The sequence below is a fragment of the Erinaceus europaeus genome, chromosome 20 (assembly GCF_950295315.1).
Source record: "Erinaceus europaeus chromosome 20, mEriEur2.1, whole genome shotgun sequence".
Lineage (NCBI taxonomy): Eukaryota > Metazoa > Chordata > Mammalia > Eulipotyphla > Erinaceidae > Erinaceus > Erinaceus europaeus.
This window is the reverse complement of record NC_080181.1, coordinates 10,492,002-10,509,880: the sequence shown is the minus strand read 5'-3', so window position 1 is coordinate 10,509,880 and position 17,879 is coordinate 10,492,002. Positions and strand designations below refer to the sequence as shown.

The 17,879-nt window shown below is 44.3% G+C and overlaps 1 long non-coding RNA gene across 1 annotated transcript in view; it reads left to right on the top strand.

Annotated features, from left to right (window-relative positions):
* Window positions 1-15,706: 15,706 nt before the first annotated feature.
* Window positions 15,707-17,879, top strand: part of LOC132534906 (uncharacterized) — a 6,877-nt gene continuing 4,704 nt past the window's right edge. Inside the window, exon 1 of the long non-coding RNA XR_009546664.1 lies at window positions 15,707-15,790. This is a non-coding gene — a long non-coding RNA (uncharacterized LOC132534906). The remainder of the gene's footprint in view (window positions 15,791-17,879) is intronic.

Here is a 17,879-nt window from a genome sequence, read left to right as displayed (position 1 = left end):
CAAAAAAGAATGGCAGAGGGGCAGCTGCCTGTAAGTGAACCCTACTCCGGAAATTCCCCCCTAAGATAGGATCTTCTTCCTGGGCAAACAGCCACCAGGCCATAAATACTATGGAGATTGCACTTTGTTTTGAAGAAAACCTATAATAGAATAATAGACCTGTATAAAAAGTTGGTGTTGACTAATTTAACCCTATCAATTTATAACCACTTCCGTGGACATTTCTGATGAACAGGGCTTGACCTTTTTTCAATGATGTGATCTAACTCCTGATTCATACATATGCCCTTCTTGTTGCTTAGAGAACTTCTTTATATTCATCTGATTTCTATACTCCTCCTCCTCCTTTAAATTGTCCTAAAACTTTTCCCCAATAAAGAAAATTAAAAAAAAATTTTTTTAATGGCCATGTTTTACCTATCTCAAGACTTTTTTTGGGGAGGGTGGAGGGTGAGGGTGGAGGATATGCTAAGTTTCTTCCAATGTGCTTCCTTTTTTTTTTTTTAAATTGCCTTTATTTATTGGATAGAGACAGCCAGAAGTCAAGTGGGAAGGGGGAGATAGAGAGGGAGAAACAGACACCTGTAGCCCTGCCTCACCATTTGCGAAGCTTTCCCCTGCAAGTGGGGACTGGGGGCTCAAACCTGGATCCTTGCATTTTATAACAAGTGGGCTCAACCAGGTGCACCACCATCTGGCCCCTATTTCCCATGTTTAATCACCTAGGCACTTTCTTGAGAGGACTTCTGGGTTCTCTTCATGATTCTTTTTATTTTTATTAGTGATTTAATATTTATTTACAAAATTATAAGATAACAAGGGTATAATTTCACACCTTTTCCATACCAGAGTTTTGTATCCCCATTCTCTCCATTGGAAAATGCATTAGTTTCCCCAAGATCAGAGATATGGGTTAACTATTATTTCTATAATATTCTATCTATATTTAGATATATATATTTGCCTATTTTCTCTATGAGTCTGTCTTCTCTTCTTTTCTAAGTCACACCTACAACTTCCTGCTACTTTTGAGTGTCCTCCTTTGCCCCCTTCACTCTTCAGGTCCTAATGGAATTGGGATTCAGAGTCCACTCTGATCATCTTCCCCTAACATTTACCCCTCTGGGAGTATGGACCAAAATTCTTTATGAGGTACAGAAAGTGGAAGGTCTGGCTTCTGTATACTTCTCCGCTGGACATGGGCATTGGCAAGTCAGTCCATACCCCCAGCCTGTTTCTGCCTTTCCCTAGTTGGGTAGGGCTCTGGAGAGGTGAGTTTCTGGGGTGCATTAAGAAGGTCAGCTGCCCAGGGAAGTCTGGATGGTGTCGTGGTAGCATCTGTAACTTCGTGGCTGAAAGGTGTTAAGATATAAAGCAGGGCAAAAAGTTTAATAAATGGAAACCAGAAAGTAAGATTAGAGCAGATGGGAATAGGAATTTTAGGGTGGATAGAAGGTAGGGGGGAATCTATTTTAGGTTATGTTCCTTGGGGCCCATGACTGGTCATTTTTGCTGGCGTTGGATAGCTAACATGCAGTTGGATTAAAAATATTGTCTGGGAAAATGGTGTCAGAACTGAGAACAGGACTAGAAGGCTGGATCGGGGCAGAGAGTAGCTCCCAAACATGAAGAAAATAATATAAATAAATTAATTAATTACTATGTTGATCCAACCTAAGGCCCATATCTACTCATATTTAGCACAGGGGCCTGTGTAACCTCTGAGTCCCTGTCAATCTGTGTTCTCAGCCCATGGTTCCAGCTAGGAACAATCTAGGCTGCACTCATTTTAGGACCAGTCTTTCTCAAGTGGCAGAGTAGGATGATCCAGTCTCTATTGAGAGAATGGTACAGACCTTACCATTGGTAGTTCATAGTGAGGGTATAGTCCTGCAAAAGGCTTATAGTCCACAAGAGGGCTTATAATGACATTCCTGCTGGAAGTGGCCAGTGATGGTGGAGAGAAGGCTCTATTAGAAGTCTAGGCCTACACTACAACAATAAAATAACAAGGGCAACAAAAGGAAATAAATATTTAAAAAAAGAAGAAGTCTAGGCCTATTGAATCTATGGGGGAATGCAAGGTTTCCTGATAGGGCCCCAAATCTCACCATGATTCTTAAAGCGACATTCAAGACAGGAACCAATGTTCCTGTGATCCAAACAGCATAGATACAGAGAAAGTTTAGCCTCGTTTTCTCAATGGGGCCTGCTTATTCAAGTATAGGCCCAGCATATCTCACAGTGAGCTTCTCATAAATTAAACTCCCAAGTTTTTTATTTGTGTGCTTTTTTTTTTTCTTTCTTTCTTTTTTTAAAAAATATTTATTTATTTATTTATTTATTTATTCCCTTTTGTTGCCCTTGTTGTTTTATTGTTGTAGTTGTTGTTGATCTCGTTGTTGTTGGATAGGACAGAGAGAAATGGAGAGAGGAGGGGAAGACAAAGAAGGGGAGAGAAAGATAGATACCTGCAGTCCTGTTTCACCGCTTGTGAAGCGATTCCCCTGCAGGTGGGGAGCCGGGGGCTCGAACCAGGATCCTTACACTGGTCCTTGTGCTTAGCGCCACCTGCGCTTAACCCGCTGTGCTACCGCCCGACTCCCTATTTGTGTATTTTATGGGAGGTCAGACAGTGTATGTGCTGGGGGTGGAACTTGAGGCCTCATATTGCCAGTCCTGTCCTCTATGGAGCCACCTCCCCAACCCCTAAAGCCCATAGTTCTCAGTCACTGACCTGTTGGAGAGAGAGAGAGAGAGAGAGACTGAGACTTTCTGTACTCATACAGAAGGCTTTGAGGGGGCCGGGTGGTGGATCACCTGGTTGAGAGCACATGTTACAATGCACAAGGACCCAGGTTCAAGCCCCTGTTCCCCACCTGCAGGGGGAAAGCTTCACAAGTGGTGAAACAATGCTACAAGTGTCTCTCTGTCTCTCTCCCTATCACCCCTTTCCCTCTTGATTTCTGGTAATCTATATACAACAAATAAAGACTCAAGAAAAAATGTAAAAAAAACAGTTATTCAAATACTGTTATTAAAAAAAAAAAAAAGAAGAAGAAGAAGAAGACTGGTCCGGGAGGTGGTGCAGTGGATAAAGCATTGAATTATCAACCATGAGGTCCCGAGTTTGATCCCCGGCAGCACATGTACCAGAGTGATGTCTGGTTCTTTCTCTCCTCCTATCTTTCTCATGAATAAATAAATAAATTAAAAAAAAAAACTGATCAGTGCTCTGGTTAAAAAAAAAAATGTAAAAAATAAAAGAAGAAGGCTCTGGGAAAACTGTTGTAAAAGTCTGCCCTTACTGCTGCTAAGATGTGTGTGTAGTTTGTTTGTTTGTTTGTTTGTTTGTTTAGACAGATAGAGGAGGCAGAAAAGGAGGAGGGAGATGGAAGGCCACCGCACCTTAAGCTTCCTTCACTGTGGTGGGGGCCAGGTTCAAACAGGATGAGCACATGAGAGAGCATTGTGCTAGCCAAGTGAGCTATTTCACCATCTCTACTAATGTGCCTTAGTCCCAACCAAATATGACATCCTATAAATACTTTGAATTTAGAATCAGTCATGTCAGGCCAGATGGTGACGCAGCTGGTTAAGTACAAGGACCCATTCACAAGGGTCCGGGTTCAAGCCCCCGGCTTCCCACCCACAGGGAAAACCCTAGAGACAAAAAAAAAAAAAAAGGAAGAAAGGAAAGGGAAAAAAATCAGTCATGCAGCATGTCTCTTCTCTTTATCACTTTTAGGCTTATCAGTCACTTGGCCTAAAAATAAACCTTTCTTAATGAATGGGGGGAGGGAGTAGCCTCTAGCATGCTTTGAGAAACTTCACTCTAGTTTGAAACTGAGCTGTTAATCAGATTTCCTTAGTGTGACTGCTCAAATACCCAACCCAAATAAATACTCAGACATATTTCCCCATTTTCACTAAAATAACAGGGAGATAATTAGAGAAAGCTGTAGTGGTAGCAATCCTGTGATTACAGATAAAATCCAAGGGAGCAGGAGGCACCTCTCTCAGTAGAGCACATACCTCAGTAGAGCAGGGACCTGGGTTTGAGCCCTGGCACCATGTGTAAGTGCCACAACATCAGGGGAAGCTCCACTGGTGGTGGAGCAATACTATACACGCATCCTCTTGGTGGATGTCTCTTCATCTGAAAACAAAAGAGAATTGTGGTCCAGGAGGTGGTGCAGTGATAAAGCACTGGACTCTCAAGCATGAGGTCCTGAGTTTGATCACTGGCAGCACATGTGCCATAGTGATGTCTGGTTCTTTCTCTCTCTTGTCTTTCTCATAAATAAATAAATTTAAAAAAAAAGAATTAGAAAGTTCATCTGGGAGTAGTAAAGTGACCCTGGCACCATGGTGAGGCAGGGCAGGGGGGATGCAGAAGAGAACACATTCTAAAACCTTAAAAGACTTGCCTGTTGATCTTCTAAAACGAGAGAATCATCAACTGAGAGTAGGAGGTGGGGAAGAACAAAGGGTCTGGAGATAGAATAGCCTGTCTGAGTCATTGTGGGCCCTTCCCAGGGGCATAAAAGAAGCCAAGAAAGGGGTCAGGAGGTGATGCAGCTGGTTAAGCATTCATTACAGTGTGCAAAGACCTGGGTTCAAGCCCCTGGTCCTTAAGTGCAAGAGGGAAAGTTCACTAGTGGTGAAGCAGCTCTGCGGGTGTCTTTCTGTCTCTCTCCCTAGCTTCCCCTCCCCTCTCAATTTCTGTCTCTACCCAATAATAAACAAAAATATTAAAAAGCAGAAGAAAGAAGGAGAAAGAGAAGAAGAAGTAAGAAGGAGGAGGAGGAGGAGAAGGGGATGAAGGAAGAAAGAAGAAGAAGGAGGAGGAGGAGGAGGAGAAGGAGAGGGAGAGGGAGAAGAAAGGAGGAAGAGGAGGAAGGGAGGAGGAGGAAGGAGAAGCAGCAGCAGCCAAGAGAAGCTTTTTCAGACCATCGCATACCTGAACTCAGTCAGGATGCCAAGATCAGAGTCCAGCATTGTTGAATGACCTGGTTTTGCAATTCCAAGCAGATTTGAAAAAGAGTGCATACCTCATGGGACCAGGAGAGGAAAGAAGCATGCTTGCTTTAGACTGTGCCAAAGAACACACATGACACTGAGCACTATCTGGCTTCCCCCATCACCTCCTCATGCTGCACTGCCAGCTGTGTGTAACTGTCAGCCACCAAGGGAAGTTTGGGATTAGAGGAGGAAGCATGGTATGGTGACAAGACAGTGCCGTCCCTTCCTGTGTCTGCTCACACAGACAGCCTGAAAGGTTAGATGGGGACAGATAATATTTGTGGAGTTGAATTGAATTCTGTCTAGATGATTAAGGAAGCCAGGACTTTACTGATACCAAGGCGGGGGGGAACCCCTTTTCATCAATAACACTCCTGAGAAGTGCAGAGGAGCCAGGGTGAAAGAGAGGTAGTGCTCCTTACTCCAGGAAGCCAGTGAGAGTCAGGCGAGAAAGCTATAAACTGGGACTGAGGCAAATGTAAACATCAGAGTGCAAATAAAGACTACATAGCTGGTGAGATGGTGCTTTTAGCACCATATTGCAAAACTGGGAAATGTTATGTATGTACAAGCTATTGTATTTACTGTTGAAATTGAGAGGGGAGGGGAAGACAGAGAGGGGGAGAGAAAGCATGGGGGAAAGGATGCATGGCATGGTGACAAGACCAATAAAGGTTTTTTTTTTTTTTAAGAGTTATATTTCAGGCAATACTGACATAACTTTTTTTTTTTTTTGCCTCCAGGGTTATTGCTGGGGCTTGGTGCCTGCACTACAAATCCACTGCTCCTGGAGGCCTTTTTTTTTTTTTCTTTTGTTGACCTTGCTGGTTATTATTGTTGTTATTGCCGTAGTTATTGTTGGATAGGACAGAGAGAAATGGAGAGGGGAGGGGAAAACAGAGGGGGAGAGAAAGATAGACACCTGCAGACCTGCTTCACCGCTTATGAAGTGACCCTCCTGCAGGTGGGGAGCTTGAGGCTCGAACGGGGATCCTTATGCCGGTCCTTCACTTAGTGCCATGAGTACTTAACCTACTGCCCGTCCCCCAGCATAACTTTTTTTTTAACCAGTGCACTGCTCAGCTCTGGCTTATGGTGATGTAGGGGGCTGAATCTAGGACCTGGGAGCCTCAGGCATGTGAGTCTGTTTGTATAACCATTATGCTCTCTTCCCTGCCCCTAGAATAACTTTTATGCATTTTCTGCACACAAGAGACTGGAAGTCTTTATCTAGGCAGAAAGGGGCATCTCTTAGAGAAAGCAGTGTCATTATCTTTACCATTGCTTTAGATGCTGATGCTATTCAAATGTTTGGGGCAGGAACAGCACTCTTAGCACTGATGGAGTCAGTGCTCATCAGAAATATGGAAGATGGGAAAAAAGAAACCGCAAAATGTGTCCCAGGCCCAGTTCTACCCAAGATGGGGCCGACTCACTTAGCCATCTCTGATCTATCTTCCCATAGCCTCTCTGAACCAGTGCTCTCTCTCTTAAGCTGTCTGCTCCCAGAGTTGCTGGATAATACAAGTGGATGTGCTGTGGGGTTTGCAAAGTCCTATAAAACCAAGAGACTTTGGTTTAGACAATTCCATTAATCTTCAGGGAAAGAAGTTTAACTGTTAACTACACCATGATGAGATATAGTCAGCTGGGGACAGAGAGGCAGAAGGAGAGAGTCAAAGAGACTACAACACTGAAGCTTCCTTCAGTATTGTGGGAGCCAAGCTGGAAGGCGAGTCACACACATGGCAAGCCAGTACACTGTCCAAGTGAACTTCTTTGCCAAGCCATGAAATGATCAGCTTTTTCTCATCTGACATCAGCTTCATTCTTCATTTTCATCATCCACATCATTATCTGGCACAATGCTTTATACTTTTCTTTTTTTTTTAAGAATTTTTTTTTCCTCCAGGGTTATTGCTGGGCTCGGTGCCTGCACCATGAATCCACCGCTCCTGGAGGCCATTTTCCCCCCTTTGTTGCCCTTGTTGTTGTAGCCTTGTTGTGGCTATTATTATTGCCATTTGTTGATGTTTTTGTTGTTGGATAGGACAGAGAAATGGAGAGAGGAGGGGAAAACAGAGAGGGGGAGAGAAAGATAGACACCTGCAGACCTACTTCACTGCCTGTGAAGTGACTCCTGCAGGTGGGGAGCCAGGGGCTCGAACCTGGATCCTTACGCCGGTCCTTGTGCTCAGCGCCACATACACTTAACCTGCTGCACCACCGCCCAACCCCCTGCTTTATACTTTTTATAGATTAACCCAGTTAATTCCCATGACTCTAAGGTGCAAGCACTATTGTTCAAATTTTTATACAAAACTTTTTTTATAAAAGGCTTATTTAATTTTTTCCCCAATTTTTAAAAAATTTTATTTTGTTGCCCTTGTTGTTTTATAGTTGTAGTTATTATTGTTGTTGTCGTTGGATAGGACAGAGAGAAATGGAGAGAGGAGGGGAAGACAGAGAGGAGGAGAGAAAGATAGACACCTGCAGACCTGCTTCACCGCCTGTGAAGCGACTCCCCTGCAGGTGGGGAGCCGGGGTTCGAACCGGGATCCTTATGCTGGTCCTTGTGCTTTGCGTCACCTGCGCTTAACCCGCTGCGCTACAGCCCGACTCCCAAGGCTTATTTAATTTTTATGAGAACAACTAGACACTGCTCAGTTCTGGCATGTGGTGGTGCCTGGAACTGAACCTGCAGTCTCATTCTGTAATCTAATGCTGAGATATCCCCCCTTCACCTTATCCACTTTTAAAATTAAATTTTTAATGAAAGATACATAAGGAAAGATACAGAGAGAGTGAGCAAGGGGGAGACCAGAGCACTGATCAGCTCTGGTTTATGGTTGTGTGGGAGATTGAACCTGGGACCTTGAAGCCTCAGGCTTGAAAGTCTTTTGCATTATCATTATGCTATCTCTCATGCCAATTGTCCTTTTTTTTTTTTTTAAGAGGCAAATGCAAAAAAAGTCAAGTGCTATGTTTTCTCATTTTCTATGTGGCAGAACTGTTTCACTCTTTAGTGTCTCTTGCTTCCCTGGCAGCCCTGGTAGCTGGAAGAACCAACCTAACAAACCACCTCCAGGACTTGAAGGAGAGAAATCCTATACCCAGGGCATATGAAACAAGGATACCACTTCTAACTACCATCACAATTCTGTAAGTACCTGCCAGACTGTCACTGTCTGGCATTTGGGAAAAGATATGCTGGACTTGGTGTTTCTGAGTGGTTAATGACCTCACACACAGAGAAAACCTGACTGAACTGAGTTGCAGCCAAGTCCCTCCATGCTGCTGTCGGATTTCTTCTTCCCTGCTCCCACTACCTTCCCTGAAGGAGGTGGCCCTCACAGCACAAGCTTCTGCTATTGTTCAGGTCAAATAATCTTGTCACTTTGAGGCCCATGTCCATCATTAGTCTGTGGTCTCCCCTCCAGCGGTGAAGCAGGTCTGCAGGTGCCTATCTTTCTCTCTCCCGCCCCTCTCTTAATTTCTCCCCATCCTATCAAAAAAAAAAAAAAAAGAAAGAAAGAAAGACAAAAAGGGAAAAATAGCGGCCAGGAATGGTGGATTCATATGCCAGCCCCAGAAATAACCCTGGTGGTCACAGAACTTTAGAAAATAAGCATGTTAACACGCATGTGATATGAGATGGATTTAGAAAATTAATCTGGCTGAGCAGGACACCTGGAAGGGAAACGTTAGGAGTGACTGTGATTGCTGTAGTAAAAAGGCAGTGGGTGAGGGAGGTGGCTGACTCTGGTGCAGTGCGGAGGGAGAATGCATTACACTTGCAGATAATCAGATGTGGAGAAAAGAAGAGGTTACTCCAGTCCTGGTGGATTAGAATATTTTTTGTCATTTCCAAATATAGAGAATATAAGGGGCCAGGCAATGGTGCATCTGGTTAGGCACAGACATTACAGTGCACAGGGTTCAAGGCCCTGGTCCCCACCTGCAGGGGAAAAGCGTCATGAGTGGTGAAGCAGGGCTGCAGGTGTCTCTCTGTCTTTTTCCCCCTCTAATTCCCCCTTCCCTCTCAATTTCTCTCTGTCTCTATCCAATAATAAATTAAAAATATTTTAAAAATTAATAATCATTACCTTAGAAAGAGAGAATATAGAAGCAGTCTATTCAGGGGAGGGAGGACCCTCAGTAATAGATCTTGGGTCTTGATTCACTTCCTATGTGTCAGGTACTGATAGATCATATGGATCCTTAGAAGAGATAATGGGCCGGCAATCAGATTTGTGACCCTTCTTATAGAGTGGTAATTGAAGTGATGGGAATGGATGTTGTTTGTTTGTTTTTGGATAGAGACAGAGAGAAATTGAGAGAGAAGGGGGAGATAGAGAGGAAGAGAGACAGAGACACCTGCAGACCTGCTTCACCGCCTGTGAAGTGACTCCCTTGCAGGTGGGGAGCCAAGGGCTTGAACCGGGATCCTAACCGGTCCTTGCACTTTGCATCACATGCGCTTAACCCGCTACGCTAACCGCCCAACTCGGGAATGGATGTTATTTGTAAGAGAGACTATATAATTATTTTATTTAGTAAGCCTTTCTTGTTATTGATGTCATTGTTAAATAGGACAGAGAGAAATGGAGAGAGGAGGGGAAGACAGAGAAGGGGAGAGAAAGACAGACACCTGCAGACCTGCTTCACCGCCTGTGAAGCGACTCCCCTGCAGGTGGGGAGCCGGGGTTCGAACCGGGATCCTTATGCCGGTCCTTGCGCTACGTGTGCTTAACTCGCTGCACTACCACCCGACTCCCAAGAGAGAGTATAAAGAAGAGATCTGAATATATCTAATTTTAAGAGGGTAGATGAGAAAGCAGAGATGGGAAAAGAGGACTCAAAGAAACGTGAGATGAGAACAGTGCTGTGTCAGAGAGCAGGGGATGTTCCATGCCGGTCATGAGGCTAGAGCATAGTTCACAGGGGGAGAATGGGCCAGGAGACATGGTAACTAGGGCATCACGGACACCTTAGAGGAGTCTAAGCAGACTGCAGGGAGAGTAGTGCACAGCGGAGCAAGTTAACCAAGAAGCACTGTTGCAAAGTCATCTCACCCCACTTTCAGAACACTTGATGGTGGAAATAAGAAAGGGGTAGACAGGGAGTCGGGCAGTACCGCAGTGGGTTAAGCACCAAAGCGCAAGGACCGGCGAAAGGATCCTGGTTCGAGCCCCCTGCTCCCCACCTGCAGGGTAATCACTTCACGGGTGGTGGAGAAGGTCTGCAGGTGTCTGTCTTTCTCTCCCCCTCTCTGACTTCCCCTTCCTCTCTCCATTTCTCTCTGTCCTGTCCAACAACAATGACATCAATAACAACAACAATAACTAAAACAACAATGAAAAATAGGAAGGGCAACAAAAGGGAAGATAAATAAATATAAAACAAGAAAAAAAGAAAATATTACTGCTTGATTTTTGAAAAAATTATATAACCCAGAGAAGTAAAGTGATAGGGGGAGAAATTTTAGGTCCGTAACACTTCCCTGTACCCACTGTCTATTGAGTTGGGCTGGACTGAGCACTGGAGGACGGTGCACGCTTTGGAGTTTAATAGAAAGAAGGACATGGCAAGCAGTCTCAGCACAAAATATTGGCATTCCTGGTGTGATAATAGGGACGGGAGAAGGAACACTGGCTGCTCAGCTCAAGTCAGCATTAAGAATGGGCAGGTTAGAGGGGAGTTGGTAGACAACTTTGAGGAAGATGGGAACAGTGACACAGTAACTCCTGTGGCCTCCAGAAAGGAAGAGCTAGTTGACTCACATGGACAAAACCTGGGTCAGAATATGGCAGTGAGGGGCACAAAGGGGTGGAGTGGGGTAAGGTAAAAAGTGAATTGACCACCCAGCCTTCTTTGAAAGGATTATGAAAGACTCAGTATTGTTGAGAACTTGGAGAATTGAGAGAAAAGACAAGGAGGTGGCTCGGAGGGTAGAGCACAAGGCTTGTATGTGTGAGAATCTGGATTTAATCCTTGGCACTGCGTTTACCAGAGCAGAATTCTGGTCTCTGTCACTCTTTCTCATTAAATAAATAAATATTTTTTAAAAAGAGTTTGTAGAAGTGAAAGATAGCAAGTCAAGATACAGGCAAGTCTACCCAGGAAAGAACAAAGTTGAGTTCTAGCAGCATCATGTCCCTCTGCACCTGACATTTGGAGGTATAAACATAGCCCAAATAAATTAGCAGCTGCACCTGGGAGGCATCCCCCAGGGCCCGAGTGGCCTTGAGGGTGGAGTTACACCTCCTCAGGAGGAGAAGCTGCCTCTTGTTTTTCTTATTTTTCATACTCTGGCTCTGCTTCTGTGCAGTGAAGAGATTGCTTCCTCCTGAAATCTCATCATTTGTGGGCTCTGGCATCCACCTTCATCCTACAGACAGGAGGGGAAAAGAGAGAGGACAATTTCAGTGCTTATCTAAGGCTGACCAAGTAGAGGATTTTTGTTTTCCAATAAATTAGAAAAAAAAAACTTAGATTTCTTTAAATTCTACTTTGAATGCTCAAGACATGACTTTAATTTTTTTGAGGCATATAGATAACGAAAGATTACTTTAAAAATGTCTAGATTCTTTTTTTAATTTATATTTTTATTTATTGGATAGAGAAAGCCAGAAATCAAGAGGGAAGGGGGTTATAGAGAGGGAGAGAGACAGACAGACACCCGCAACCCTGCTTCACCACTTGCAAAGCTTTCCCCCTGCAGGTGGAGACTGGGGGCTCGAACCCAGGTCCTTGTGCACTGTAATGTGTGCGCTTAACCAGGTGTGCCACCACCCGGCCCCCAAAATATCTAGATTCTAATTCATAGGTTAAAAGTTGTATTAGAGGGGGCTGGGCAATAGTGCACCAGGTTAAGCACATTTAGTACAAACTGCAAGGCCAGGTGTAAGGATCATGGTTCAACCCCCCGGCTCCCCACCTGTAGCGGGGTCACTTCACAAATGGTTAAGCAGGTCTGCAGGTGTCTATCTCTCCCCTTCTCTATCATCCCCTCCTCTCTCAGTTTCTCTCTATCTTATCCAACAACAATAACAGCAAAAGCAGCAACAACAATGGAAGGGAGATGGCCACCAGGAGCAGTGGATTCATACTGCAGGCACTAAGCCCCAGCGATAACCCTGGAGGCAAAAAAAAATTGTATTAGCATGCCAGGCGCACTTCAAGTGCCATGTAAATGTTTGCTGTTTGTCTTATATTTCTAATTGACATTTATTGGGCTTGCAGTTGTAGAGTGTCACATATTATCTCATGGAATTATCACAGTAGCCCTCATGGGTATGTGGCATTTGCATATTGTTACTTATGAAGAACTGAGCAGAAAATGGCAAGGAAAAGTCTTTGAGAATTGCTGTAGCCCAGGAGATAGTGCAGTGAATACAGCACTGGGCTTCCAAGCCTGAGAGCCTGAATTCAATCCTCATCATTTATGTGCCAGACTGATGCTCTAGCCTTTCTCTTGCTCTCGTAAATAAATCTTTAAAAAAAAAAAAAAAACTGATGAGAAAAGATAAATACTGGCCAGACCCTCTTAGTTACTGTGCTTTACAAGGGCCTGGGTCTGTTTCTGAGCCTCAGAGACAGGGTGGGGTGGAGGCAGCAGGTGGGGAGAGCTGTGTCTGGCCCTTGCATTCACAGCCCCCATCACTGGTGCTGTCCTTCGACCTGTGAGGTTCCAGCTATGAGGAAGCTTCAGGACCACAAGTTCCCAGAGACCAGCAGCTCCTCTGCTCTCTCACTATTTCACATGTGGAATCAGTGTATAAAAATGGTTTGTGGGGGTCAACCACTAGAGCTCAAACATTACTATGCACAGAGACCCAGGATCAAGCCCCCAGTCCCTACCTACAGGGGAGGAGCTTCATTAGTGATGAAGTAGTGCTATCTCTGTTTCTGCTCCATCTCTCTTTGTCTCCCATGCTCTCTCAGAAAGAGGGGAAAAGAAAGGAAGAAAGGAAGGAAGGAAGGGAGAAAGAAATAAAGAAATATTTACCACAGGGAACAGTGGAGTAGTGGTGCAGGCACAGAATTCCAGTAATAACTTGGTGGCAAAAAAAAAAAAAAAGAAAAGAAAATTGAAAAAAGTTTGTGGTCACTACACATTTGTAGAAAGTTTGAAAGAGTGCTGAGTATCAAGCAATTTCAGGCTGATGAGTTGGTGGTCTGAGTGGCTTGGATAGAAGAAGCATGGGTAAGAATTAGGGCTCTGTGAAGAATGGACTGGCCCCTGAGCAGGACACCTGATGGCCCCTGCATCAGACTTGGCACCATGCTCACACTCTAATAATGTGCATCGACAATGTCTTCTTCTCAGCCCTCAAAAATTCCTCCACTTTTCAGCATGGGAGAATAGAAACCCAGAGGGATGCAGTAGCTTGGGCATAGCCCAAAGCTGGAAAGTGGTGGAAGCTTATTTCAAGTTCAGATCTCTCATCAAAATGCATTCTCTTTTTGGCCCTATCTCAGTCTGTGTGTGTTAGCTGGTGAAGCAGGGATGAAATGGAGCAATCCATCAACACTCCTGGGGAAAGGGCCTCTGACACAGTCGCCATCATCAGTTGCATAATTTCAGTTACATCATGTGTGATGAACTGAGAGAGCTCTGGGGATAGCAAGCTGTGTAAATGCCCAGAGACCAAAGGTTCCACAGCTACTGGCATGGGGATATGGGGACAGCCTGGCTCATTTATCTGGATTGTTTTGAGACTCCATGTGAATAAATATTTAAAAGTAGTCTTGTTGACTTGAAAATTTCTTTTTTTAAAATATTTTTTTAAATATTTATTTATTCGCTTTTGTTGCCCTTGTTTTATTGTTGTAGTTATTATTGTTGTTGTTGTTGATGTCGTCATTGTTGGATAGGACAGAGAGAAATGGAGAGAGGAGGGGAAAACAGAGGGGCAGAGAAAGAGAGACACCTGCAGACCTGCTTCACCACCTGTGAAGGGATTCCCCTGCAGGCAGGGAGCTGGAGGCTCGAACCGGGATCCTTCCGCCAGTCCTTGTGCTTTGCACCACGTGCGCTTAACCCACTGCACTACCACCAACTCCTGACTTGAAAATTTCTTACTGAATGCAACAAAGTGAAAACTGTGTCCTGTCTTTCCAGATGTCAACTAAAGCTGCCTGTGTACACATGCTATCAGGAAATATCAGTGCGGGAATTTCATATGGGAGGGACAGGGACAAATAATTCGATTCATCCACCTGTTTCTAGGTGTGCTGGCATCATTACAGAAATGAGGGCTCAGGACAGTACTTTCATAACTCATGAGAAGAAAATTAATGCCAAAGTTTCTTTACAGTAAGAAGAACCATGAGATCTTATGGACAAGAGCTAGAGAAACCATGGTTAGAGAGTATATCTCCTAAAAGCAGACTCAGGAGAATTAGCTGACTTATAACTTACCTTTTTTTCTTTTCCTCCATGGTTATACTGGAGCTCGGTGCCTGCACTACGAATCCACTGCTCCAGAAGGCTATTTTTTCCATTTTTGTTGCTCTTGTTGTTTATTATTGTTGTTGTTATTGCTGTCATTGTTGTTGGATAGGACAGAAAGAAATTGAGTGAGGAGGGAAAGACAGAGAGGGGGAGAGAAAGATAGACACCTGCACACCTGCTTCACCGCCTGTGAAGCAACTCCCCTGCAGGTGGGGATCCTGGGGCTAGAACCGGGATCTCTACATCAGTTCATGTGCTTTGCACCAAGTGTGCTTAACCCGCTGCACTACTGCCTGGCCTCCTTTCCTTACTTTTTAATTAATAAATATTTAAAATGTGGGACAGGGAAACACATCACTTAAAATCTGTCCATGTTAAACAAACAAACAACTAAACAAAAAGAACAAAGTGATAATTCTCCCTTCTCAATTTCCAGCTTTTAACACCACTCGGCACCAGACTGACAGATGATAGTTGACCACAAGGCAGCCACTTTCACATGTTTGTTCCCATCTTGGAGAGCTGTATGATTCTTGGAGCATTTCCACCATCTTCTCTGGGGTTGCATTTAACATCTTCTTTCTCTTAGACCCTCCCAGAAATTCTGTTTGCTTCTGCTATGCCAACCTGGTCAAATTGGGAATTGTGTTACCCAGAATTCCTTTCCCTGGATGGCATTAGTGTAGAGTTGGCCCAAAGCAAATTTAGAAGGTCAACGTAAAAAGAAAACCTCTACTCTCAGAAGTTCCTTGTAGTCCGACAGACACAGCTCCCTGTGGGACACAGCTTGCTCTTATTCTCTCTGCCCTGTCTGGCTGGTCTTCCAGACCCTGGTCCAAGAATGGCTGTGCTTAACAAGAAAACCACAACTTCTCATGATCCTCTCCACATGTTTACCTTTTGTGTTTCCACATGATCATCTTGGTGATGGCTTTTCAGAAATCCTTGCAACTCCTGACATATTCACCAGTGCCTTTGCTTTAGAAGCAAAGGAAGACTATTAGGAAGACTAAATAGAAAGACTATTTAGTGATGTCTCTCCCCCCATTTTCTAACTCCTTCCAGAAATCCTTAGTTTCCTGCACCGTTGCATCTAGCCCCTGTGATACAGACTGAGGTCTAGAGAAAGGCCTGGCTGTTGTGTTAAATCTCTTTTATCCCCAATACTCACAGTAGTTCTTTCTCTCCCTCTTACTTTATTCAGACAGATGCAGTGAAATCCCAGAGGAGCAGAGCATGGAGACTCTGAATGGCTGCCATTTGGCTAAATTCAAATCCACCAGTGATAATGACCTGTTGTCACAGGTAAACAGTGTACTGGCAGTTAAAGACATAGAAGCAACTTTCAGCTTTTAGTTACCACCTGTTGTTACTTGGTACGAAGTGTTTACAGAATACAGGGTTTTGGCTGGCCAAGAAGATGTTGCTATAGAAGATTTAAATGTGAACAAAAACTACGGCGTTGGTTGATTTTTTTTCTACATCCACTGGAAGCCTTGGAGGAATGAGCTCAGGGTCTAAACTCTCAACTCAAGATTCAGATAAAGAACTCTCATTTCTCCTCCTTCTTTTTTTTTTTTCCCAGAGTACTGCTCAGCTTTGGCTTGTGGTGGTATGAGAGGTTGAATCTGGGACTTTGGAGCCTCAGGCATGAGGCTTTTTGCATAACCAATATGCTATCTACCTCTGCCCAGAAACTTTATTTCTGTAACTTCCCTAAAACCTCAGGACTGAGATTTCTGAAAATCACATGCAAAGATTAGCTTTTTGTTTGTTTTTTAGGATATATATTTTTTGAGAGAGACTGAGACCAGAGCACCGCTCAGCTCTAGTTTATGGTGGGTGGTGTGGAGGACTATAAAGGTTACTATAAAGGTTAACTCTTGGGGGCCGGCAGTGGCACACCCAGTTAAGTATACGTGGTACAAAGCACAAGGACCGGGTACAAGGATCTGAGTTCAAGCCCATGAAGCAGGTCTTCAGGTATCTACTCTTCTCCCTTCATCTCTATCTCTCCCTCCTCTCTCAATTTCTCTCTGTCCTACTCAATATAATGGGGGGTGGGGGGAAATGGCTGCCAGGAGCAGTGGATTCATAGTGCTGGCACTGAGCCCCAGCGATAACCCTCGAGGCAAAAAAAAAAAAAAGTTTAACTCTTCAAAGGCTGAATTATGAAATCTATAACCCAGGACTATCTGGAAGATAGGTATCAAATATGGAAGCTTTGTAATGTCTTGGGAAAGATAAATCATATGTGCAGTGAGCTGGAAGCAGAAGTAAAACGCCTTGATCTATAGGATTTACCAATGGGAAATGTAAATACTCCCAGCAAGGATCATTTCCAGCTACCACTGTGAAATCCCTGAATTGGGAACTGAGAAGAATTTGGGGTTGGATAAAAACAGATCCAACAGAGAGGTGTTCTGGGAGTACCTCAGTGCCAATTTGGGGTTCCTTGCCATCATCCAAGGAGGGTGTTTGCAGGGTCAAGACAGCTGCCCGTGTGCATGGCCCCTCATCTGTTAGGGGAACAAGCCAAGCCACAGGAGTCTTGAAGAAGCGAAGGAGGCAGATTTTGAGTCTCAGAACACTCTCACAGTCCTCTGGGAGTGGCTGGTCTGCTTCAGTCCCTGCCTGCAGTCACAATGTATAAAGAAGGATACTGCTTCCTCTGGAAGAGTTTCTATGGCAACCTAACCCAGCAGGCCTTGAACAACACTCTGAGCTTGAGCAGGAAGGTTGGGAGATAAAAATAAATTCAGATTAATCTAGGACCCATGTATGACTAAGACTCAGGAATTACCTAAAAGCATTAAAGCCAGTCAGGGTGAAGTTTAAATATTTTCCTCTGAAGCCTAGGGGCAAATGAATTGATGCTTTTTTCATCTTCATGACTCCTTGAAAAACAGAGCTCTGTCTATGAGGCTGGATTTTGCTGGGAGTTTTTCTCCGTATTCTCTACTCCCTATGCACCATCTTGTAAGAGTCTGGAACAGGGAGCTGACATGGTCTGGTAGGAACAGATTGAACACAATTCAGACATTAGAGATGAGCATCAGTAAGCCTAGAGATCTGTAACCCAGCACTGGAAACCCGTGAGTCAGTGAGACCTCTGGGCTTCGCTCTCCCACTGATAAGGCTTTGGCCTGGAGATGGCTCAGCAGCAGGTCACAGGGCTTGTACACCTGAGGCCCAGGCTTGATTCTCAGCAGCACATATGCCAGAGCATATCAGTGCTCTGGTCTCCCTCTCATTAAATAAGTAAATACATCATTTTTAAGTGCATGAAATGTCATGCAAGGACCCAGGTTTAAGTCTCTGGTCCCACCCAGCAAAGGGGAACCTTCACAAGAGGTGAAGTAACTCATTGGGTGTCTCTCTTCCTTTCTATCTC